Source organism: Anarrhichthys ocellatus, unplaced genomic scaffold, assembly GCF_004355925.1.
Source record: "Anarrhichthys ocellatus isolate YVR2014 unplaced genomic scaffold, GSC_Weel_1.0 scaffold1264, whole genome shotgun sequence".
Classification (NCBI taxonomy): domain Eukaryota; kingdom Metazoa; phylum Chordata; class Actinopteri; order Perciformes; family Anarhichadidae; genus Anarrhichthys; species Anarrhichthys ocellatus.
Genome location: NW_022281238.1, coordinates 1 through 7,964, shown reverse-complemented (window position 1 = coordinate 7,964; position 7,964 = coordinate 1). Strand labels below are relative to the sequence as shown.

The 7,964-nt window shown below is 40.8% G+C and overlaps 1 pseudogene; it reads right to left on the bottom strand.

The window, feature by feature from the left end:
* Window positions 1-6,297, bottom strand: part of LOC116377449 (F-actin-uncapping protein LRRC16A-like) — a 10,663-nt pseudogene extending 4,366 nt beyond the window's left edge.
* Between the last annotated feature and the right edge of the window lie 1,667 nt (window positions 6,298-7,964).

Genomic DNA, 7,964 nt, shown 5'->3' with positions numbered 1-7,964 from the left:
ACACACACACACACACACACACACACACACACACACACACACACACTTTGCAGTGCAGTAACTAGTTAAGGAGTTATACATCTTGTGAACACACTTACAGGTGCGAACACCAACTCCTATTTCAAAGACAGACACACAAATAATACACAAAACATCACTCTCATCACTTGTCACTCTGCTCCCCTTCGATTTATTTCCAATATTTAGATTTTAATGCTTTTTAGGAAATGAACAAGTGACTGTAGAAAAGAGAGCACTTGGTAGTTTAAGGCGTCTTACTGAATGTGGGATTTTTAAACAGGTGAAATATTCTCTTGACATTTATGTCCTGCCGTGAGTCATGACAGATCATTTGCATGTCAGCCTTCTCGCTTGTCTTCAGCACTGAACACTGAGAGCACTTTGTCCCCAAAACTAAAATATTTAAAGAAGCATCCCTCTATATCTCACTGCCATACCACTTTACTTTTGAAGTTTATCTTTTACTGTCATGTTATTTTGACATTCATTTTACAGAATTGGCTTAAAATAGACTATTTCATTTTTTTTATTATTAAATAAATAAATGGAGCATTACTAAAACACCCCTTTTTTCTACATGTGGAAGGCTTGACTTGAGTTCAAAGATAATCACTTTTGAATCTCTTGCAAAACTGAGCTTGAATTCTTTCATTAACTTAATTTGATCATATTACAGTAGGGTTTCTCCTTTTTATTGCAGTTTATTAGCGTCACTCTCTTCCTTGTTGACTTTCTTTTGTGCCGTGTTTGTTTTTGCGATGGGTTGCAAAAGTGAAAGGAAGAGCCCATTTGTAACCAAACTATCTAAATCTAAACTCAAGCTTCCAACCAGATCACATGGTCCACGTCCACAGATTGAGTTTGCTTATTTCTATGGAAGTTTAGACGTTAAAACTGATTCTGAGCACCACCATCATCTCATCCATGTTGACCTGAAAGTTGATGTAAAGAAAGCTCCAAAAGAAGCAGGTAATTCAACCTTAAGTTGAGGTTTTTTTTATCAACTACATTTTGCAACTACAACCTGACTTTGTAACTGCCTTGCAAGTTACGACCCAAAACAGATGTTGCAGGATAAGGATATTCTGTGTTTGATTATGGGGGGGCATATTCATCTTCTCCTATGAAATTAAAATCGGGCACAAGACATTTGCCACATGGTGGCGTCTCCCATCAGTACCTTACTTTTCCCTTATTCTTGTATCTTTTGCTTTTTGAAATCACACCGCCTCACCTTGTGTGCTCTCCTCTCCTGCTTGGCCTTCATCTCTGCGAGGAGGCCGCTGCCCATCATTTGCAACCCTTGGTACCGCCGGCCTCCCTGAGGGCTGCCCCTGCCGTCCGAACACTCCCAGGGCTCGTCCATGGAGTCTGGCGTCCTCAGCTCCTCTGAGCGGTCTGAGCTGCTGCTGTAGTCTGTGTGCTGGGAGCGGCTGGAGGCGTCTCTGCAGGAGGGACAAGAATTATTAGGGAATCAGGGGCCGACTGGTACATTCAGAGGTTCTGTGAAATCTGTTGTTCTATAACAAGAAAATATTCATCTGTACCTGGACTTTGGCTCAGGTGCTGGGCTCTTTACTGCCACCTTTGGTGAAGAGGGCTCCTCAGGGATGGAAGCCGCCGTCGAGGCTACAGTGGCTGAGGATGTACCTGAAGCTGGATTGGTCCCCTGATTTTATCAAGCAGAAAGATAATGTACTATTTGATTCTAATACAGCTAAATGTCACGACATATAAATAAAAAATATATAATATACTGCTTACCAAATGCACGAGACACTGGCCGAAGCATTCTGCTGTGGATGCTCTTCCTCTTGGATTTTGGAGTCATCTGAAAGAGGCGCACAGAATCAAATACAATTTCTGGTAATTGTTAACAAATTATCCAAATCATTTCTATCACTCAAGACCAGTAGAGCTTTCAGTACTGTCAAAAATCATGAAATTGATCAGCTAACTCTGTGGCTATTTGGGATTCTGTCCACATTTTATTTTAACTACACTAGATTTCATAGTTTGTACTAAGACCAGACATCATCATGTAATTATTAACAAATTGTAGAGTTACTTATTATGTTTTTTAGACGGTACTTATTATGATGAAATACATGTTGCATATGATATTGTGCTGTGATCCACATTCACAAGGTGGTGATGATGCACATAGTGCATTGAGTGGAGAGAAGCAGTGCAATGTGGCTGGATGCATAACAAAAAAGTTAATTTTCAAATATCAGTGTTCAACTATGTTAAATAATTTGGAGAGTGAGTGAGGAAGTAATAGATAAATGCATCCTACGATACTCGTAGTGTACCTTTTCTACACCATCTTTAAAATACATCACCAGGATTAAATATTAAAATACGTGAGGCTCTTTGTGTTGTAGCACAGAGAAATGTGAAGCAAGCCGGCGCAGCAACGACAGACAGAAAAGGAAAAGAGCAGCGTGAGCAGAAAGTGAATTGAAAAGAGAGTTTAGAGGGACAGTCGAGAATTACTTACACTGGTGCAGCACAAAATCTCCATGGAGCAAAGGTGGAAAGAGAAGGAAGAACAGAGGAAAAGAAGATTGAAGAGGAAGAAAGACAACACATAGTAAAGCCTAGTGAAGACAAAAGAAAGATAGCTGGTGTTCTTGTAAAAGTAGAGGTGAATAGGACAGAGAGGGATATAAGATGAAAAGAGGGGCAAGACACCAGAGAAACAGACAGGACCAGAGACCGAAGAACATGCAGCTTCCTGTTGACTGCAGCCTGCATTTACTGTACATCCCAACTCACACACATTATTACATCAACACAAAAATCAACAAAAAAAAAACGTGGTGAAAAGCAACCGTTCCAAGGGTTGACTACATTTGAAACAGTGGTAGGTGATGAGGAAACAATAAGACTCAGGTACGTCTCCACACACATATCTGCCCTCATAGAGTACAAATGAACCAACCTGAAAAGCCAACTATAAAAGCAAAACAGGTTTTTAGCATTTTGCAAAAAGTTCTGTTCTGATATTTACTGAACATCGAGACAATTCTTTAAATTAATACTGAATTCAATCCTCAATTGTCTTTGGCAAATGTAGAGTAGCCAAGGTCTATTTTTTCCAGTAGAGGGCGGTATTAGGTTGTAGTTTGCGTCATACAACTAAATCGAACATTTAATTAATACATGTAATTTGAGTCGCATGAAAAACACGAGGTGCCTAGATAATAATACATGAAATAAATCACGGACAGTTAAAACACACGGTTCCACCCACGCCTACCATGCATGTCTCTAGATCCTCCAGCCTCTCAGCCTCCAGTATCTCGGTCGATGCTCTTTTAGGAATCTTTTCCTCCGGAACATCCAGATCCACAGACTCCTGCTGCACCAAGGGGCGACCTCGCCGCACCAGGTGGTCTGCCTGGTAGGAGGAGAGGAAACCGGGAGCAGAGGTGAAGATATGGGAGCAAAGGGGGGGGGAGAAGATGTGGATATAACGGAGAGATAAGGAGAGATAAGATGGAATGTGAGGAATTGACAGAAATGGAGGATAAAAAACAGATATAAATGAGTTTCAGAGAGATTTACATATGTTACAGCAATTTAGAGGGCAAGTTATCAGCCATTGTTAATGAATCAATGAGCCAGTTGTGAGCTTTGTTGACTTTAATCTTACCAGAGTAAGTTGGGAAGTGGAAAGAGCCTCCAGAATCTCATCAACAATGCGATCAGACAGGAAAGACGCTAGACTCAGCTTCACTTCACTGACACAGAGGGAGAAAGACAGCAGAAACAAACAACCACGGAAAGATCTCGGTGATTCGCCCGTGTAATCCATCGCTACGTGTAAATATAAATGATACTATTCAACACACTCTCACCTGATCTTGTTGATGATATCCACCCCAGACTGCTCCAGGAGGGTTTTAGTGACGAAGCTTTTGGGTACGACCATCTTGGCTGAGCTGGCCTTCATTAGCTCTGGACGAAGAGCACTCCTCTTCATCACATGGGGACACAGAGACTCTGCTGCGTCCACCATCGACTCCAACAGAGTCTGGAAGGAGTGAAGATAACGGATGGATGGATATGAACATGTGTGTGTGTGTGTGTGTTTATGATGAGGGATTTGATTACAGCAACTACTGGCTGACAAAAACTTGAATTTATCAGTAATTTTTTATTTTTATTTTATCTGAAATTGGCATTACCTGTTTAACTGTAAAATTGATATAAACATTTTACATTTTGGTGCCTTGGGTGAAGCATTTTACAACTTGTGCTCTACAAATAAAAATAATTATAATAAATCAAATGAAATAATATCCTTCGATTTAAAGTTTTCTGTTCTCTACCTGTAGGTGGCGTCTATCTTCTAGTTTTCACTGTATTCAGACCTTAAAAACCACAAATACTGGACACAATATACTTTGAACCCTTGCCAGAATTCGATTTAAGGTCCTTGGCTAAAAATAAAACATTACTTAACAATTATTTGAAAGTGTACTTTGTTTTGGTGACTATAATTCATAGTTTTTAACCACACCTGTAGTTGTTGGTCCATGACATTAGTCACCTCCCCAGCCACAGACTCCAGTTTCTCCTGGATGGGTCCCACTGACGAACTGTTCACCTCCTCTCTGGCGGCTGACCCAAGGTGGTAGAGGTTCGGGAGCAGCTGGGGAGACACAGAGAGGAGGACATAGGATGAACGAATGAATCAAAGAAAGGATGCAGGAAACTGACCTCCCAATTAGCTTATAGATAAAACCTCTTAATTCACGCACGCACGCACGCACGCACGCACACACACACACACACACACACACACACACCAGTGAGGCCCGTGTGTATAATGTGCGTCTCCTCACCGTTTTAGAGTTTCTGGCATCTTTGATGAGGTTCTCTGCTGACCTGACGTCCTCCAAGATGGCGTCTGTCTCAGAGTTCCTCAGAGAGTTCAGGTGGTCCTGCACCTTCACACAAATCCTGTCAATCATCTGGAAGACAAAAACGAAATGTCAAAATTAGGTTAATGGATAAATACCTACTCTAGGGTTAAATGTTATATTATTTCAGTACCTAATATAAATATAAAATGGATATTTCCTTGAGTTATGTGGCAACCTGTGTGATGCTGATTACCCTAAACATTAATATCTACAGTGGCGAGACACACCGGCCAATAAAACACAGCTTTGTCTTCACAGAATATAAATGTGATATACCAACGCAATCAGGACAAAATTCTTAGTCCCGAAAAAACTAAATCTCTTTTGCCAGTGAAAAAATGTTCTACTTTTCTCAAGACTCAAGAAAGTTAAGTTTGTCCAATTCTGTATTAACTGTCCTACTTATTGTATTTGGTACAGTCCTATCTACTTTGTAAACAATTATAGATTAAGTTTGGTCAAAAACATACAGATTATAGTGCATATTAATTCAATAATTACTGTGTGTGTGTGTGTGTGTGTTTTATCAGTTTTGTTACACACCTGTTGTGTGGTTGTGGTTACGATGCCCTGCTGCAGCCGATAGGCCTGTTCCTGTAGGTATTTCCTTGTTTCATGGTTCCTGTACAGATAATTCTCGATCTGGGGGGGAAAACACAAAGCCACTGTCATGATAATAAACCAAAGTGATAATGAAAAAAAGAAGATCATTTAGTTTGATTTTCCCTTTTTTAATCGTGTTTTCTACACTATACAAATCCTCTCACACTCTGACAGGACAGCCGAGGGACCCAGAGAGAATTCTGAACATACCTTTAGCAAGGCGTCCTCCGTTTTCTCAGGGCCGGCCTTCAGAGCCTGGGAGGCATCGATGATGGGGATGGGCATGAAACGAATGGTGAAGTTCCTGATGGACACACAGCCAGAGGACATTGTTATTCCACAGATGGTTCACATTGTAGATGAAGGGAAAGAGGCAGAGGCGTGACTAGGGATGTTCAGACAGAAGGCTTAACATGGTATTGAAATAAACATGAAGGAAAGTGATTCATCAAAATGTGGTATTTCTTGATACAATGCTTTATAATTTAAGAAGTCAATTTGCACATTTACATTCAGGATAACCTACAGTTTGTTTTAACCATGACTTATACAGTAATTATATGCCATGGTTCGATCAGCATGATGAGTGTGCATATGGTGGAGACAGCGTTACATGTGGCACAGCCACTCGGGCTCCTCCCACATTGGTCTATTACCAAGCAATGAAGTGGCACCATTAGAGAGGTTACTGATCTGCAAATAGAGGTCAACCAGCCATCAGCCAAAGTGAATATTCACTTACCAAAAGTCATCTCAAAACCATACTGAAGTTTGGACATGATGCTTGCAAAGAAACAGCGAGTCACGTCATCACCAATTGCTGGATCTCCTGAAAAAGCAAAATACACAGTACAGACATCAGTTAAATGAATAGATGATCATTTTTTATCTTTAGTTTTGCGTGTGTAACCAATTTACCCTCGAGTGTGCATGTCAAGGGGCAAGCCCACTCAACATTAGCCATCTTATAAAAAGAAAGGACTGTCCTCTGCACTGTCTCCAAGATCCATGGTAAGATAGAATGATTTTCTAGTTGCATGCCGGCTTAAAATGTCTTCTTTGAATCTCTTTGCTGCCTCACTGGGATTTGAAAGAATTTTCCAATCTAAAAATAGTTTTTAAATTATTCCAATTAATACTGGATGAATTGACATGTAGAGAGCAACAATTTATTGGAATAAATGATGTAATGTTTAAATGATGTAACACACCATTTGGCGACTTCGTGTTGTTCCAGAGATTTTGAGCAACTCAAATCCTCCCTTGTCTGAGTTTTGGATATGCCTCTAAAATAAATTCTCTAAAGTCATCTGGATCAGTATGACTACCTGGAAATAGAAGATAATAATACAAACAATCGATCTAACTTGAAATATAATAACGTTTAATGTTTTTGAAAGGTAACTTGATTCAAGAAAAATACGTCTGTCCATCATGATGCCTGATTTACCTTGGAATGTAAGACGTTTCCCCCTAGTCCTGCAGCAGCAAGTCTGTCTCTGGCTTATCGGTTTGTCCTCAATACAACAGAAAGAGTGAGTGTACGAATGAAGCCGTGCAGGCGCAGCAACAGTTCGCCTCCTTCTCCCTCCAATATATGGACCAAACGGTCTAGAAACCTCGGCTAGAATCAAGTGAAGAGGATAAGCTATAATCAGAGAATAAGGACGTTGCAGAAGACACATGTTGGCTAACGATATCATCGCACACTTTACAGGAATGCGATCTGACGCACAGCATGAATAAATAAATCACTCATCACCGGCGATAGTAATTTAGTCTACACAAGGGATCTAGCATGGAAAACATCCCGCAGCAGGTCTGCCAGCGGCCGCCCGGTCGAAGCCATGAGTGCTGCTAGATAGTTTTTGACCTCGTCCACAGAGATGACTCGCTAAGAATCGGTTGCTTCTGTCTTGCTCCACGACTCGACCAATCCTGCTTAAGAATGAGGTTCGGACCGCCTACCTCACTAACACACGTTCATCATGTATTTATTCATTTATACATTGGAAGGAGTCTTCTAAATGGGACAGCCTCGTCGCAGCCGCAGTGACGCATTCGGTCTCCAAATGACGTCAGTTCAGAAACAGACTCTGTAGAACGGCATGACGTCACAAAGAGATGAGAGGCACAATCCAGATCAAAGGCAAAGAAACTATAAAGCCTACCTACCCCAGACTTGTCCACACAGTTGAGAACTTTCAAGACACAGCACAGCTCTTTATTCCTTCCTTATTTGAATAAATAAATATGAATCCAGCACAAATTAATCAATTTAGGGAGCGTCAAATGTTGAATCAGCAGGTCCGAATTAATGACCTTGAGCAGCAGCTAAAGGGAGCTAAGGATGACAATAATGTCAAGTCGGCCCAAATGAATGACCTTGAGCAGCAGCTAAAG